The sequence below is a fragment of the Tamandua tetradactyla genome, chromosome 2 (assembly GCF_023851605.1).
Source record: "Tamandua tetradactyla isolate mTamTet1 chromosome 2, mTamTet1.pri, whole genome shotgun sequence".
Taxonomy (NCBI): domain Eukaryota; kingdom Metazoa; phylum Chordata; class Mammalia; order Pilosa; family Myrmecophagidae; genus Tamandua; species Tamandua tetradactyla.
This window is the reverse complement of record NC_135328.1, coordinates 135,479-152,251: the sequence shown is the minus strand read 5'-3', so window position 1 is coordinate 152,251 and position 16,773 is coordinate 135,479. Positions and strand designations below refer to the sequence as shown.

At 40.6% G+C, this 16,773-nt stretch overlaps 1 pseudogene; it reads right to left on the bottom strand.

Annotated features, from left to right (window-relative positions):
- Positions 1–870: 870 nt before the first annotated feature.
- On the bottom strand, positions 871–1,775 carry LOC143655249 (olfactory receptor 4S2-like; annotated as a pseudogene).
- Between the last annotated feature and the right edge of the window lie 14,998 nt (positions 1,776–16,773).

Sequence of the window (16,773 nt, the reverse complement as noted above, 5' to 3'; positions counted from 1 at the left end):
CAGATGGAAATTATGTTTAGGTAACTCAAAAAAGAATGAGAAATAGCTCACTTTATTCATTAAAGTGTTCAAATATTGGAGGAAGCATGGTTTCTCAATCAGTTATCGCAACAAATTGTATTCAGCCTGCTTATTTGAGTCTCAGTCACCAATTCTTCACAGATAACTTGTTAGTCATTGTGATGGATTTGACAATTTATGTACCTGAAAAAAGTATTTTTTAACGTTAATCCATCTGTGAGTGTGAACCTATTTTTACATGATCTTTTAGTAATTAAGATCTTAATTTAAGATGTGACCCACCTCAACAAGTTTGCCTCTTAACCTAACACTGGTGTCATTTATCAGAGAATGAAATTCAGAAAAGAGATAAAGGGACTTAAACAAAAAGTTGAAAGCAATGAATCATGGAAGAGAAAAGAGACACTGTCATTGGCAGCCTTGCCATGTGGCAGAAGAGTTCAGGATTGCTGCCAGCTGATCAGTGGCTAGAAAGCATTGCTTTATGATGTCTTGACTTGGACACTTTTATGAGCTTCAAAATTGTAATAAATTTCCACTGTTAATAATAACCCATTTTTATGGTATCTGCATTCAGTACCCTAGCAAATTAAAATGGTTACTTTATGTTGCTGGGGACTGCTAGCCACAGAGCTACAGAGCTACAGAGTGCAGGTAAAGATTAGAGTCCAGTTAGCAGAAGCAGTACCTTATTTCTGTAAAATGTGCTATCATTAATTTTTCCCTGCTCAAAACTCTGTAAGGTTTGTATTACTGTCATCATTATGTGAATGGGTTAACCAAGAGTGAGGAAATTTGAGGTTCTCCAACTGAAAGTATCCTTATTTCCAACTATTTGCTGTTAGCTCCTCAAAAGAACCTGCCTGACCACAGTTTCTTCATTGCATTCTTTACTTCTGCATTTCTCAGTGTATAAATCAGGCAGTTAACATGGGCATGATGATGGTGTAAAAGACAGCCACCATTTCATCCTTTTGAAAGGTTATATCAGAGCACATGTACATGAAAGTACAGGGATCAAAACAGATGATGACCACACAAGTATGGGAGCCACAGACAGAGCTTTGCATCCACCCTCTGCTGACTGCTTTCTCAGGGACATCAGGATGACTGTGTAAGAGATAAGCAAGATAACAAAGCTCCCCAGAGTGTTGGTGCCACTGTTGGCTGTCATGACAACACCAACAACATATGTGTTTGGACAGGCAAGTTTCAGCACAAGGTGGACATCACAAAAGTAGTGGTCAATCTCACTGGGTCCACAAAAGGGCCGCTGGGCCACCAGAGCCAGCTGGATAATGGAGTGTATGTACCCACCTATCCAGGTCCCCAGCAACATGCATTTGCATCTGTCCCAGTCCATTATGGTAATATAATAATGTAGGGGTTTACAGATGGCCACATAGCAATGATAAGCCATTATGGAAAGAATGAAGATCTCAGTACATCCAAAGAAATGTACTCCAAAAAGTTGCACCATACACCCCACAGAAGAGATAACTTGACTAATAAGTCAACTTTTATCTTGAGAGCAGTCTGCAAAGAGTAATAAATGTCCATGAAAGACAAATAGTTGAGAAAATACACATGGGAGATTTGAAAAGGTTGCCAGTGCAAACTGTAAGCACAATGAAGTTTCCGAGAAGACAGACTGTGCAGAAGAAACAAAACAGCACAGAACAAACTTTCTCAACCTTTGGGCTCTGAGAAAGGCCCCTGAAGATGAACTCAGTTCAATTGTTTACTTTTTCCATGGAAATAATTCAGCAGGGAGAATCCCAAGAAACAATTAAATTATCTGAAAGAAAAACATGAAAAAGACCAAGAACATTATCTCATGCAGAAAACAGATATTCAAAGCAGTTGATAGCGAAAAATGTGTGCTTGCTGCTGCTTGGCACAAGCCCACAAAGAATTTGAAGTAAAAATATTTTTGTCATCTTGTTTCCACACAAAGGGGAATTCCTTCACTTCAGGTAGGAAACATAGTCCAGAGGGAGGAAGTGAATCCTCTCAGACACCCACCCAAGATACCCACCTCCATCAACAATTTTCCCTTAACATTTATTTTATTTGTAATTTGTATAAGATTCTTGTCTTGGTCAGGTTCATGTGTCAACTTGGCCAGGTGGTGTTACCTGTTTGTCTGGTTGGGCAAGTCCTGGCATGTCTTTTGCTATGAGGATATTTCATAGAATTAAATCATAATCACATTGGCTTCATCCACAGCTGATTCCATTTGTAATCAGCCAAGGGGAGTGTCTTCTTTCCTGAGTGATGCTTAATCTAATCACTGGAAGCCTTTTAAGAAGGATTTAGAAGAGACAATTTCTCTTCCTGCTTTGGCCAGTGAATCTCTCCTGTAGAGTTTGTCCAGACCCTCCATTGGAATCAGAACCTTCGCAGTCTGCCCTACAGACTTTGGACTCCACATTCCCATGGTTACATGATACATTTTTTTATTATTATTAATTAAAAAAAGAATTAACAAAACAATTAAAAATCATTCCAATCTACATGTACAATCAGTAATTCTTAATAACATCACATAGTTGCATATTCATCATTTCTTAGTACATTTGCATCGATTTAGAAAAAGAAATAAAAAGACAACAGAATAAGAATTAAAACAATAATAGAAAGAAAAAAAAACAAAAACAAAAAACCTATACCTCACATGCAGCTTCATTCAGTGTTTTAACATAATTGCATTACAATTGGGTAGTATTGTGCTGTCCATTTCTGAGTTTTTATATCCAGTCCCGTTGTACAGTCTGTATCCCTTCATCTCCAATTATCCCTTCTCTTTTTTTTTTTTTAATTAACGGAAAAAAGAAATTAACCCAACATTTAGAGATCATACCATTCTACACATGCAATCATTAATTCTTAACATCATCACATAGATGCATGATCATCATTTCTTAGTACATTTGCATTGGTTTAGAAGAACTAGCAACATAACCGAAAAAGATATAGAATGTTAATATAGAGAAAAAAATAAAAGTAATAATAGTAAAATCAAATCAAAACAAAACAAAACAAAACAAAAACCTATAGCTCAGATGCAGCTTCATTCAGTGTTTTAACATGATTACTTTACAATTAGGTATTATTGTGCTGTCCATTTTTGAGTTTTTGTATCTAGTCCTGTTGCACAGTCTGTATCCCTTCAGCTTCAATTACCCATTGTCTTACCCTGTTTCTAACTCCTGCTGAACTCTGTTACCAATGACATATTTCAAGTTTATTCTCGAATGTCCGTTCACATCAGTGGGACCATACAGTATTTGTCCTTTAGTTTTTGGCTGGATTCACTCAGCATAATATTCTCTAGGTCCATCCATGTTATTACATGGTTCATAAGTTTATCTTGTCTTAAAGCTGCATAATATTCCATCGTATGTATATACCACAGTTTGTTTAGTCACTCTTCTGTTGATGGAGATTTTGGCTGTTTCCATCTCTTTGCAATTGTAAATAATGCTGCTATAAACATTGGTGTGCAAATGTCCGTTTGTGTCTTTGCCCTTAAGTCCTTTGAGTAGATACCTAGCAATGGTATTGCTGGGTCGTATGGCAATTCTATATTCAGCTTTTTGAGGAACCGCCAAACTGCCTTCCACAGTGGTTGCACCCTTTGACATTCCCACCAACAGTGGATAAGTGTGCCTCTTTCTCCGCATCCTCTCCAGCACTTGTCATTTTCTGTTTTGTTGATAATGGCCATTCTGGTGGATGTGAGATGATATCTCATTGTGGTTTTGATTTGCATTTCTCTAATGGCCAGGGACATTGAGCATCTCTTCATGTGCCTCTTGGCCATCCGTATTTCCTCTTCTGAGAGGTGTCTGTTCAAGTCTTTTTCCCATTTTGTAATTGGGTTGGCTGTCTTTTTGTTGTTGAGATGAACAATCTCTTTATAAATTCTGGACACTAGACCTTTATCTGATATATCATTTCCAAATATTGTCTCCCATTGTGAAGGCTGTCTTTCTACTTTCTTGATGAAGTTCTTTGATGAACAAAAGTGTTTAATTTTGAGGAGTTCCCATTTATTTATTTCCTTCTTCAGTGCTCTTGCTTTAGGTTTAAGGTCCATAAAACCGCCTCCAATTGTAAGATCCATAAGATATCTCCCAACATTTTCCTCTAACTGTTTTATGGTCTTAGACCTAATGTTTAGATCTTTGATCCATTTTGAGTTAACTTTTGCATAGGGTGTGAGAGATGGGTCTTCTTTCATTCTTTTGCATATGGATATCCAGTTCTCTAGGCACCATTTATTGAAGAGACTGCTCTGTCCCAGGTGAGTTGGCTTGACTGCCTTATCAAAGATTAAATGTCCATAGATGAGAGGGTCTATATCTGAGCACTCTATTCGATTCCATTGGTCGATATATCTATCTTTATGCCAATACCATGCTGTTTTGACCACTATGGCTTCATAATATGCCTTAAAGTCAGGCAGCGCGAGACCTCCAGCTTCGTTTTTTTTCCTCAAGATGTTTTTAGCAATTCGGGGCACCCTGCCCTTCCAGATAAATTTGCTTATTGGTTTTTCTATTTCTGAAAAATAAGTTGTTGGGATTTTGATTGGTATTGCATTGAATCTGTAAATCAATTTAGGTAGGATTGACATCTTAACTATATTTAGTCTTCCAATCCATGAACACGGTATGCCATTCCATCTATTTAGGTCTTCTGTGATTTCTTTTAGCAGTTTTTTGTAGTTTTCTTTATATAGGTTTTTTGTCTCTTTAGTTAAATTTATTCCTAGGTATTTTATTCTTTTAGTTGCAATTGTAAATGGGATTCGTTTCTTGATTTCCCCCTCAGCTTGTTCATTACTAGTGTATAGAAATGCTACAGATTTTTGAATGTTGATCTTGTAGCCTGCTACTTTGCTGTACTCATTTATTAGCTCTAGTAGTTTTGTTGTGGATTTTTCCGGGTTTTCGACGTATAGTATCATATCGTCTGCAAACAGTGATAGTTTTACTTCTTCCTTTCCAATTTTGATGCCTTGTATTTCTTTTTCTTGTCTAATTGCTCTGGCTAGAACCTCCAACACAATGTTGAATAATAGTGGTGATAGTGGACATCCTTGTCTTGTTCCTGATCTTAGGGGGAAAGTTTTCAATTTTTCCCCATTGAGGATGATATTAGCTGTGGGTTTTTCATATATTCCCTCTATCATTTTAAGGAAGTTCCCTTGTATTCCTATCTTTTGAAGTGTTTTCAACAGGAAAGGATGTTGAATCTTGTCAAATGCCTTCTCTGCATCAATTGAGATGATCATGTGATTTTTCTGCTTTGATTTGTTGATATGGTGTATTACATTAATTGATTTTCTTATGTTGAACCATCCTTGCATACCTGGGATGAATCCTACTTGGTCATGATGTATAATTCTTTTAATGTGTTGTTGGATACAATTTGCTAGAATTTTATTGAGGATTTTTGCATCTGTATTCATTAGAGAGATTGGTCTGTAGTTTTCTTTTTTTGTAATATCTTTGCCTGGTTTGGGTATGAGGGTGATGTTGGCTTCATAGAATGAATTAGGTAGTTTTCCCTCCACTTCGATTTTTTTGAAGAGTTTGAAGAGAATTGGTACTAATTCTTTCTGGAACGTTTGGTAGAATTCACATGTGAAGCCATCTGGTCCTGGACTTTTCTTTTTAGGAAGCTTTTGAATGACTGATTCAATTTCTTTACTTGTGATTGGTTTGTTGAGGTCATCTATGTCTTCTTGAGTCAAAGTTGGTTGTTCATGTCTTTCCAGGAACCCGTCCATTTCCTCTAAATTGTTGTATTTATTAGCGTAAAGTTGTTCATAGTATCCTGTTATTACCTCCTTTATTTCTGTGAGGTCAGTAGTTATGTCTCCTCTTCCATTTCTGATCTTATTTATTTGCATCCTCTCTCTTCTTCTTTTTGTCAATCTTGCTAAGGGCCCATCAATCTTATTGATTTTCTCATAGAACCAACTTCTGGCCTTATTGATTTTCTCTATTGTTTTCATGTTTTCAATTTCATTTATTTGTGCTCTAATCTTTGTTATTTCTTTCCTTTTGCTTGCTTTGGGGTTAGCTTGCTGTTCTTTCTCCAGTTCTTCCAAATGGATAGTTAATTCCTGAATTTTTGCCTTTTCTTCTTTTCTGATATAGGCATTTAGAGCAATAAATTTCCCTCTTAGCACTGCCTTTGCTGTGTCCCATAAGTTTTGATATGTTGTGTTTTCATTTTCATTCGCCTCGAGGTATTTGCTAATTTCTCTTGCAATTTCTTCTTTGACCCAGTCGTTGTTTAGGAGTGTGTTGTTGAGCCTCCACGTATTTGTGAATTTTCTGGCACTCTGCCTATTATTGATTTCCAACATCATTCCTTTATGGTCCGAGAAAGCATTGTGTAAGATTTCAATCTTTTTAAATTTGTTAAGACTTGCTTTGTGACCCAGCATATGGTCTATCTTTGAGAATGATCCATGAGCACTTGAGAAAAAGGTGTATCCTGCTGTTGTGGGATGTAATGTCCTATAAATGTCTATTAAGTCTAGTTCATTTATAGTAATATTCAGATTCTCTATTTCTTTGTTGATCCTCTGTCTAGATGTTCTGTCCCTTGATGAGAGTGGTGAGTTGAAGTCTCCAACTATTATGGTATATGAGTCTATTTCCCTTTTCAGTGTTTGCAGTATATTCCTCACGTATTTTGGGGCATTCTGATTCGGTGCGTAAATATTTATGATTGTTATGTCTTCTTGTTTAATTGTTCCTTTTATTAGTATATAGTGTCCTTCTTTGTCTCTTTTAACTGTTTTACATTTGAAGTCTAATTTGTTGGATATTAGTATAGCCACTCCTGCTCTTTTCTGGTTGTTATTTGCATGAAATATATTTTCCCAACCTTTCACTTTCAACCTATGTTTATCTTTGGGTCCAAGATGTGTTTCCTGTAGACAGCGTATCGAAGGATCCTGTTTTTTAATCCATTCTGCCAATCTATGTCTTTTGATTGGGGAATTCAGTCCATTGACATTTAGTGTTATTACTGTTTGGATAATATTTTCCTCTAACATTTTGCCTTTTGTATTATATATATCATATCTGATTTTCCTTCTTTCTACACTCTTTTCCATATCTCTCTCTTCTGTCTTTTTGTATCTGACTCTAGTGCTCCCTTTAGTATTTCTTGCAGAGCTGGTCTCTTGGTCACAAATTCTTTCAGTGACTTTTTGTCTGAGAATGTTTTAATTTCTCCCTCATTTTTGAGGGATAATTTTGCTGGATATAGGAGTCTTGGTTGGCAGTTTTTCTCTTTTAGTAATTTAAATATATCATCCCTCTGTCTTCTAGCTTCCATGGTTTCTGCTGAGAAATCTACACATAGTCTTATTGGGTTTCCCTTGTATGTGATGGATTGTTTTTCTCTTGCTGCTTTCAAGATCCTCTCTTTCTCTTTGACCTCTGACATTCTAACTAGTAAGTGTCTTGGAGAACGCCCATTTGGGTCTAATCTGTTTGGGGTGCGCTGCACTTCTTGGATCTGTAATTTTAGGTCTTTCATAAGAGTTGGGAAATTTTCAGTGATAATTTCTTCCATTAGTTTTTCTCCTCCTTTTCCCTTCTCTTCTCCTTCTGGGACACCCACAACACGTATATTTGTGCGGTTCATATTGTCCTTGAGTTCCCTGATACCCTGTTCAAATTTTTCCACTCTTTTCCCTATAGTTTCTGTTTCTTTTTGGAATTCAGATGTTCCATCCTCCAAATCACTAATTCTATCTTCTGTCTCTTTAAATCTATCATTGTAGCTATGCATTATTTTTTCTATGTTTGCTACTTTATCCTTCACTTCCATAAGTTCTGTGATTTGTTTTTTCAGTTTTTCTATTTCTTCTTTATGTTCAGCCCATGTCCTCTTCATGTCCTCCCTCAATTTATCGATTTCATTTTTGAAGAGGTTTTCCATTTCTGTTCGTATATTCAGCATTAGTTGTCTCAGCTCTTGTGTCTCATTTGAGCTATTGGTTTGTTCCTTTGACTGAGCCATATTCTCAATCTTTTGAGCGTGGACAGTTATCTTCTGCTGCTGGCGTCTGGGCATTTATTCAGATTTCTCTTGGTGTTGGACCCAGCAAGGTTGTAATATTTTTCTGTGAAATCTCTGGGTTCTGTTTTTCTTATCCTGCCCAGTAGGTGGCGCTCGTGGCACACGTTTGTCTGCGGGTCCCACCAGTAAAAGGTGCTGTGGGACCTTAAACTTTGGAAAACTCTCGCCGTCCTGGGGGTTCGCTAGCCGAAGCGGCTTGAGCCGGCCCGGGGTCCGAACGCAGGGAGGGTGTCCGAACGCAGGGAGGGTTGCTGGTCGCCGCAGCCAGGGAAAGAGCCCGTCCGAATTTCCTAGTCGGCCCTGGGCAACAAGCGTGGCGGGAGGGCGCCAGCGGCAGCGGCCCGCCCGAGAGAGTGCACGTTCCCCGGGAGTCACGGGGTCACCGTTCTCCGCGGCCTGGGGGTTTCCGATCCAATTCTCTCAGTTGGTCCGGGGGCTGCGTGTGGTGTGGGCGCCAGTCGCCTTGGTTTCAGGGGACCACCTCTCCAATTCTCCCAGCCGGCCCGGGAAGGGGGAAGGGAGTAACTCCGGCCGCTTGCCACCCCACCCGGTAAGGCCCGCGCGCCTCGGCGATCTCACCCGAGCTGCTTCTCTCAGCCAGCCAGCCATTCCAGGATGGGGCACGCTGTCTTTTTTATCTCTGTTGTGGCTTTGGGCACTTTCTGTATCGTTTCTACTCCCCTAGTAGGTGTCCTGGAGAAGAAACTAGTCTTGTTGCTGCAGACATAAGCCAATGGTATGTGAACCTCATCTGTTGCCAATTACATCTGCAGTCAGCTAGGAGGCGTGTCTGCTGCAATGAGTGACGTTTGACTTAATTGGCTGGTGCTTAAATGAGATATCGCAACGTAGCACAGCTAGGCAGTTCGGCATTCCTCATCTCAGCACTTGCAGCTCAGCCCAGGCCTTTGGAGATGCAGGAAGAAGTCACCCCAGGGAAAGTTGTTGGAAGCCAGGGGCCTGTTGGTCATTCCCGCCACGACACCCAGCATCTCCGCGCAGCTCGGGGGCCCGCCGCGGCGGTCGCCGCCTCCCCCAGCGTCTCCGCTCCTGGCGACCACTTCAACTCTGTCCTCGTGCCCTTCCCCGGGCGGGCGGGCGGGCGAGAGCCTGCGGAGCGGGGGCGGCCAGACGAGGCTGGGCTGGGAGGGACGCGAGTTCCATGATACATTTTTTTTTTTTTTTTTTTTTTTTTTTTTTAAAGAGAGAGGGAGGAAGGGAAGGAAAGACAGAGAGAAGGAAGGAAGGATGGAAGGGAGGAAGAAAGGGAAACATCTTTAAACATTTTCTTGTTTTATTGTATTTTGTTTGTTTGTTTGTTTTTTACATGGGCTGGGGCCGGGAATCGAACCGAGGTCCTCCGGCATAGCAGGCAAGCACTTTGCCCGCTGAGCCACCGCGGCCCGCCCCCATGATACATTTTTATAAATTTTATATTTATGAATATTTCCTGTTGATTCTGTTTCTCTAGAGAACCCTAACTAATGCAACTTGTTACCAGGAGTGGATCTTAAGAATCAGAATCTTAAAAAATGGGTTTTTAATAATGGTTTTCTACTCAGACTGGACTAAAAGGCACTAAGAACTCTGATTCCCATAATCAGAATGACATTGCTGATCCATGGAGTGACTTGGCAAAGGAGATAGTCAAAATATCACCATTTGATTCTTCTAATGCTTTGCTTATATGAAGCCAGGGTCTGGGGGATAATGTTTTTGACATCTTTACAGACTTTTTTGGAAAGAGGAAGTATAGAGATATTGGATGGTTGTCATTAGATTCACTATATACATTAATGAGTGAAAGGGATGTACTTAGCCTTCAAACAATAAGCTTATGCACCAGATGACAGATGTAGATGTTTCCATGAGTCTCCTAAAGGAAAATCTTATTTCATGTAGCTGTAGACTTGAGATCTCTGAAAATCAGACTCAAAATCTTATTGTTAGAGTAGCAACTTTACAACATAAACTGAAATCTCAATCTTGGATGGTGTCTGCCGTTAAAGTGAGGGCATTGACTGGAAAGGAGTGGGACCCTCAAAAAATGGGATGGTGACCTATGCATTGATAATGAAGTCAGTGGAGAGGTTGAAACTCTAGGTCATGCTGAGTCTTCTCTAGATAATCCTGTAATAGTCTTCCCTGAGGATATAGCTGCCCCACCTCCAATCTGGCTTTAGGAGTTGGTCACCCGGCCTCCATCTGAAAGGATTAGCCCTAGAGTGATTAATCCTGTTTCACCAGATGAAACTGAAAATGAATGCCCTGAAGCAAATGGCTTAGAAGATACTTCTAATTCTTTTCATGATCCACCCCCATGACCCCTCATTTCTTCCAGGCCTTTAACTAGACTTAAGTTAAAACAGGCCCCTAAAGGTGAGGTACAAAGTATCACACATGATGAGGTAAGTTATACTCCAAAAGAACTGTGTGAATTTTCCAGTTTATATAGACAGAAATCAGGGGAATATGTGTGGCAATGGATTTCAATGGTGGGAAGAACATAAGGCTGGATCAGGCTGAATTTATTGTTATGGGCCCACTAGGCAGAGATTCTGCATTCAGTGTTATAGCTTGAGGGGTTAGAAAAGGCATTAATAGTTTGTTTGGATGTTTGGTTGAAACATGGATCAAAAGGTGCCCGACATTACCTGAGGTTGAAGTGGCAGAACTGCCCTGGCATAATGTAGTTGAAGGGATCCAGAGGCTTAGAGAGATTGGAATGTTTGAGTGGATTTATCATGCAAAGCCTGCTCTTACACCCCAGGAATGTCCAGAGAATGCACCTTTTACCAGAACAGTGAGAAATAAGTTTGTGAGACTAGCACCATCATCCCAGAAAAGCCCTGTAGTTGCACTTCTCTATAGGTCAGATATTTTTGTGGGAACTGCTGTCACTGAACTGGAATCCTTAAACACAATGGGGATGACAGGATCCCAAGTTGGTAGAAGCCAGGTGGCAGCACTTAATCACCAAAGACAGGGTAGACATGGCTATTATAATAGACAGCAAACTGAAAGCACCTGACTTGCAGAGATTTGTGGTGTTGGCTAGTAAATCATAGGGTACCTAGAAATATAATAGATGGGCAGTCTACTAAATTCTTGTTTGAGCTGTATAAATGAAAGAGTTCTAGGTCAAGGGAACAGAAGCCTAAGTTGAACTACAAAAACACAGAGTCATGGCCCCTTAATCAATTTCTGGACTTGAGACAGTTTACAGACCCAGAATTCCTTGAATGAAGGGGAGGCTAGGTCCCTTTGGGGGAGAATCCTGTTACACTGCCACAAATCTATACTGTTAATCTTCCTCCCCCAAGGACACTGATTGCCTTTTACCAGGGTAACTGTGCATTAGGGAAAAGGAAATGATCAGATATTTTGGGGATTATTAGACACTGGTTCAGAAGTGACATTAATTCCAGAGAACCCAGAACATCACTCTAGCCCACCAGTCAGTGCGGGGTCTTATGGAGGTCAGGTGATCAATGGAGTTTTTGCTCAGGTCAATCTCACAGTGGGTCCAGTTGGGCCCCAGACCCATTCTGTAATTATTTCCCCAGTTCCAGAATGCCTAATTAGTATAGACATACTGAGCAACTGGCAGAATCCCCACATTGGCTCTCTAACTCATGCAATGAGGGCTATTATGGTGGAAAAAGCCAAGCAGAAGGCACTAGAACTGTCCCTACCTAGCAAAATAGTAAGTCAGAAGCAATACCAGATTCCTGGAGGGATTGCAGAGATTAGTGCCACTCTTATGAACTTGAAGGATGTGGGGATGGTGATTCCCACCACATCCCATTCAACTCTCCTATTTGGCCTGTGCAGAACACAGACGGGTCTTGGAGGATGACAGTGGATTATCATAGGTTCAACCAGGTGGTAACTCAAATTGCAGCTGCTGTTCCAGATGTGGTATCATTGCTGGAGCAAATCAATAAATCCCCTGGTACCTGATATGCAGCTATTGATCTGGCAAATGCTTTTATCTCAATAGCTATTAGTAAGGACCACCAGAAGCAGTTTGCTTTCAGCTGGTAAGGTCAGCAATATACTTTCTCTGTTCTACCTCAGGGGTATATTAACTCTTCAGCTCTGTGTCATAATCTTGTCCTCAGGGACCTTGATCATTTCTCCCTCCCACAAGATATCACACTGGTACATTATATTGATGATATCTTATTGATTGGGCCTGGTGAGCAAGAAGTAGCAACTACTCTAGACTTACTGGTAAGTCATTTGCATGTCAGAGAATGCGAGATAAATTCAAGAAAATCATAGGGGCCTTCCACCTCAATGAAATTTCTAGGGGTCCAGTGGTGTGGGATATGCCGAGTTATCCCTTCTAAGGTGAAGGATTAGTTGCTGCATCTGGCCCTTCCTACAACCAAAAAAGATGCACAATGCCTAGTTGGACTCTTTGGATTTTGGTGACAACATATTACTCAGTTAGGTGTGCTATTCTGGCTCATTTATCAAGTGACCAGAAAAGCTGCTAATTTTGAATGGGGACCTGAACAAGAGAAAGCTCTGCAACAGGTCCAGCGTGCTGTACAAGCTGCCCTGCCACTTGAACCATATGATCTAGCAGATCCAATGGTGCTAGAAGTGTCAGTGGAAAATAGAGATGCTGTCTGGAGGCTTTGGCAGGCCTCTATAGGAGAATCACAATGCAGACCCTTAGGATTTTGGAGCAAAACCTTACCATCTGCTGCAGATAACTACTCTCCTTTTGAGAAACAGCTTTTGGCCTGCTCCTGAGCCTTAGCAGAGACCGAACACTTAACCTTGGGCTACCAAGTTACCATGAGACTTGAGTTGCCTATCATGAGCTGGGTCTTGTCTGACCCACCAAGCCATAAAGTTGGGTGTGCACAGCAGCACTCTATTGTAAAGTGGAAATGGTATATACGAGATAGAGCCAGAGCAGGTCCTGAAGGCACAAGTAAGTTACATGTGGAAGTGTCCCAAATGCCTATGGTCTCAACTCCTGCCACATTACCTTCTCTTTCCCAGACCAGAGCTATGGCCTCTTGGGGAGTTCCTTACAGTGAATTGACTGAGGAAGAGAAAACTTGGGTCTGGTTTACAGATGGTTCAGATGATATACAGGTACCACCCAAAAGTGGAGAGCTGCAGCACTACAACCCCTTTCTAGGGTATCCTTGAAGGACAGTGGTGGGAAGAAATCTATGTCTCAAAATGTTCACCTCTTGTTTGACATAGTAAACATATGCCCTTGTTTTCCCATATTTCAATTGCCTTAATCAGTGAGGATCAAATCTTTCAGATGCCAGACTTCACAGATTTTCCTACTTGTGAAAATCAGATCTCTGTGTCCATGCAATTAAGTGATTCTGCTCTCTGATTTGATCTCAAGATTTTTACTGTAAGAAAGTGCTATAATATAGTAAAAAGAGAATGAAAATTATACAAACTAAAATTATTCAACCCTGATTAACTAGGCAGTAATCTTGGTTGAATAATTTAAATTCATGGTGTTTCTGTGTCTCCATCTGTGAAACAAATTAATTTTGATTTCACTATCATCTCTACCATTTAAGAATTTTTCATACTGTGATGTTAAATCATTGTCTGCATGAAATAGTCATATAATACTCCTCACTATGTAAAGATAAGACAAAGAAAAGACAAGCAATAATCTAAAGCAGGTGGAAACAAAGTAAGATTTGTTTGATTTGAAAGTGGGGGAAAGTGAGCCTCAGGTTATTTCTCCATCTTAAATGGAAAGATTTGAGGACTTCTCAGCTTTTCTTTGCCTTGGTCTTTTAATCATTTGTCTGTTGACTTAAAGAAAGAAGGGAAAATCTTATCCTTTAAGCTCACCATGCCTTCACTCCTGTTTCTAACCCTTCTAGTTTCATACTAGCTTATATTAATTCCCTATATTTGGATGAACTAAATTTTTGGAGGAGGTCATCCCTGAGAGACAATTAAAATTGGTTTCAGAAAATCCACAAATGGTATTTCAGGTACATTTGGTGGTGTCCCTTGAGTGTCCAGATGGAAATAGTTTGTGGAATAACTTTGATTAAAGGAAATTTCATGATAATTCTTCAAATCAACCATAGATGTAATTTATTTCTCTAATTTTACAATAGACCATTGTCATGGTTAGGGACAGGTGTCAACTTGGCCAAGTTGTGGTACCTGTTCATCTGATTGGGCAAGCGCTGGCCTGTCTGTTGCAATGAGGACATTTCATAGGATTAGGTCATGATCACGTCAGCTACATCCACAGCTGATTCCATTTGTAATCAGCCAAAGGGAAGTGTCTTCTGCAATTAGTGATGCTAAATCCAGTCATGGGAAGCCTTTTAAGGAGGACTCAGAGACAGGTTCCATTCCTGCTTTGGCTGGTGAGCCTCTCCTGTGGAGTTCATCCAGGCCATCCATTGGAGTCATCGGCTTCGCAGCCTGCCCTATGCATTTTGGACTCTGCATTCTTACGGTCACATGAGACACTTTCATAAATTTTATATTTGCAAGTGTTCCCTGTTGATTCTGTTTCTCTAGAGAACCCTAACTAATACATCTTGGTACTGGGAGTGGTTCTTAAGGAACAGAATCTTAAAAATGGGTTTTTATGAATGGTTTTCTACTCTGACTGGGCTCAGAGACACTAAGGACTCTGATTCCCGTAATCAGAATGATACTCCCAATCCATGGACTGAGTTGGCAAAGGAGATAGTCAAAATATCATCATTCGATTCTCCTAATGCTTCGCTTGTACAAAGACAGACTCTGGGGGATAATGTTTTTGACACCTTTACAGAGTTTTGTAGAAATAAGAGTTATAGAGATGTTGGTTGGTTGTTGTTAGATACACTGTCTACATTAAAGGGTGAAAGAGATGGGCTTAAGGCTTCAAACAAGAAGCTTAAGTGCCGTCTGAAAGATGTAGAGGTTTCTATGAGTATCCTGAAGGAAAATCTTAATTCCTGTAGTCGTAGACTTGAGATCTCTGAAAATCAGACTCAGAATCTTATTGTTAGAGTAGCAACTTTACAACGTAAACTGAAATCTCAGTCTTGCATGGTGTCTGCCGTTAAAGTGAGGGCATTGATTGGAAAGGAGTGGGACCCTGAAAAATGGGATGGTGACATATGGATTGATAATGATGTTGGGGGTGAGGTTGAAACCCTAGACCATGCTGAGCCTTCTTTAGATAACCTTGTAATAGTCTGCCCTGAGGACATAGCTGCCCCACCTCCAGCCTGCCTTGAGGAATTGGCCACCCAACCTCCTCCTGAAGGGATTAGCCCTAGAGTTATTAATCCTGTTTCACCAGATGAAACTGCAAATGAAAGCCTTGAATCAAATGGCTTGGAAGATATTTCTAATTCTTTTCATGACCCACCCCCACCACCCCTCATTTCTTCTAGACCTATAACTAGACTAAAGTCCCAACAGGCCCCTAAAGGTGAGGGACAAAGTATCACACATGAGGAGGTACGTTATACTCCAAAAGAACTGTGTGTGTTTTCCAATTCATATAGACAGAAATCAGGGGAATATGTGTGGCAATGGATTTTAAGAGTGTGGGATAATGGCGGGAGGAATATAAGGCTGGATCAGGCTGAATTTATTGATATGGGCCCACTAAGCAGAGATTCTGCATTCAATGTTATAGCTCGAGCAGTTAGAAAAGGTGTTAACAGCTTGTTTGGGTGGTTGGTTGAAACATGGATCAAAAGGTGGCCAACATTACCTGAGGTTGAAATGCCAGAACTGCCCTGGTATAATGTAGATGAGGGGATCCAGAGGCTTAGAGAGATTGGGATGTTAGAGTGGATTTATCATGCAAAGCCTGCTCTTACACCCCAGGAATGTCCAGAGGATGCACCTTTTACCAGAACAGTGAGAAATAAGTTTGTGAGACTAGCACCATCATCCCTCAAGAACTCTGTGGTTGCACTTCTCTGTAGGTCAGATATTACTGTAGGAACTGCTGTCACTGAGCTGGAATCCTTAAACACAATGGGGATGACAGGATCCCGAGTTGGCAGAAGCCAGGTGGCAGCACTTAATCACCAAAGACAGGGTAGACGTGGGTATTATAATAGACAACAAACTCAAAGGAGGCATCAAAATTATATGACACACAGAGATTTGTGGCATTGGCTAGTAAATCATGGGGTGCCTAGAAATACAATAGAAGGGCAGTCTACCAAATTCTTGTTGGAGCTGTATAAACAAAAGAGTTCTAGGTCAAGGGAACAGAAATCTAACCTGAATTACAAAAACACAGAGTCACGGCCCCTTAACCAATTTCCAGACTTGAAACAGTTTACAGACCCTGAGCCCCTTGAATGAAGGGGAGGCCAGGTCCCTTTGGGGGAGAAACCTGTTACACTGCCACAAGTTTATACTGTTAACCTTCCTCTAAGTCTTCCCCAAGGAGACCGACGGCCTTTTACCAGGGTAACTGTGCATTGGGGAAAAGGAAATGATCAGATATTTCGGGGATTATTAGACACTGGTTCAGAAGTGACATTAATTCCAGGGGACCCAAAACGTCACTCTGGACCACCAGTCAGAGTGGGGGCTTATGGAGGCCAGGTGATCAATGGAGTTTTAGCTCAGGTCCATCTCACAGTGGGTCCA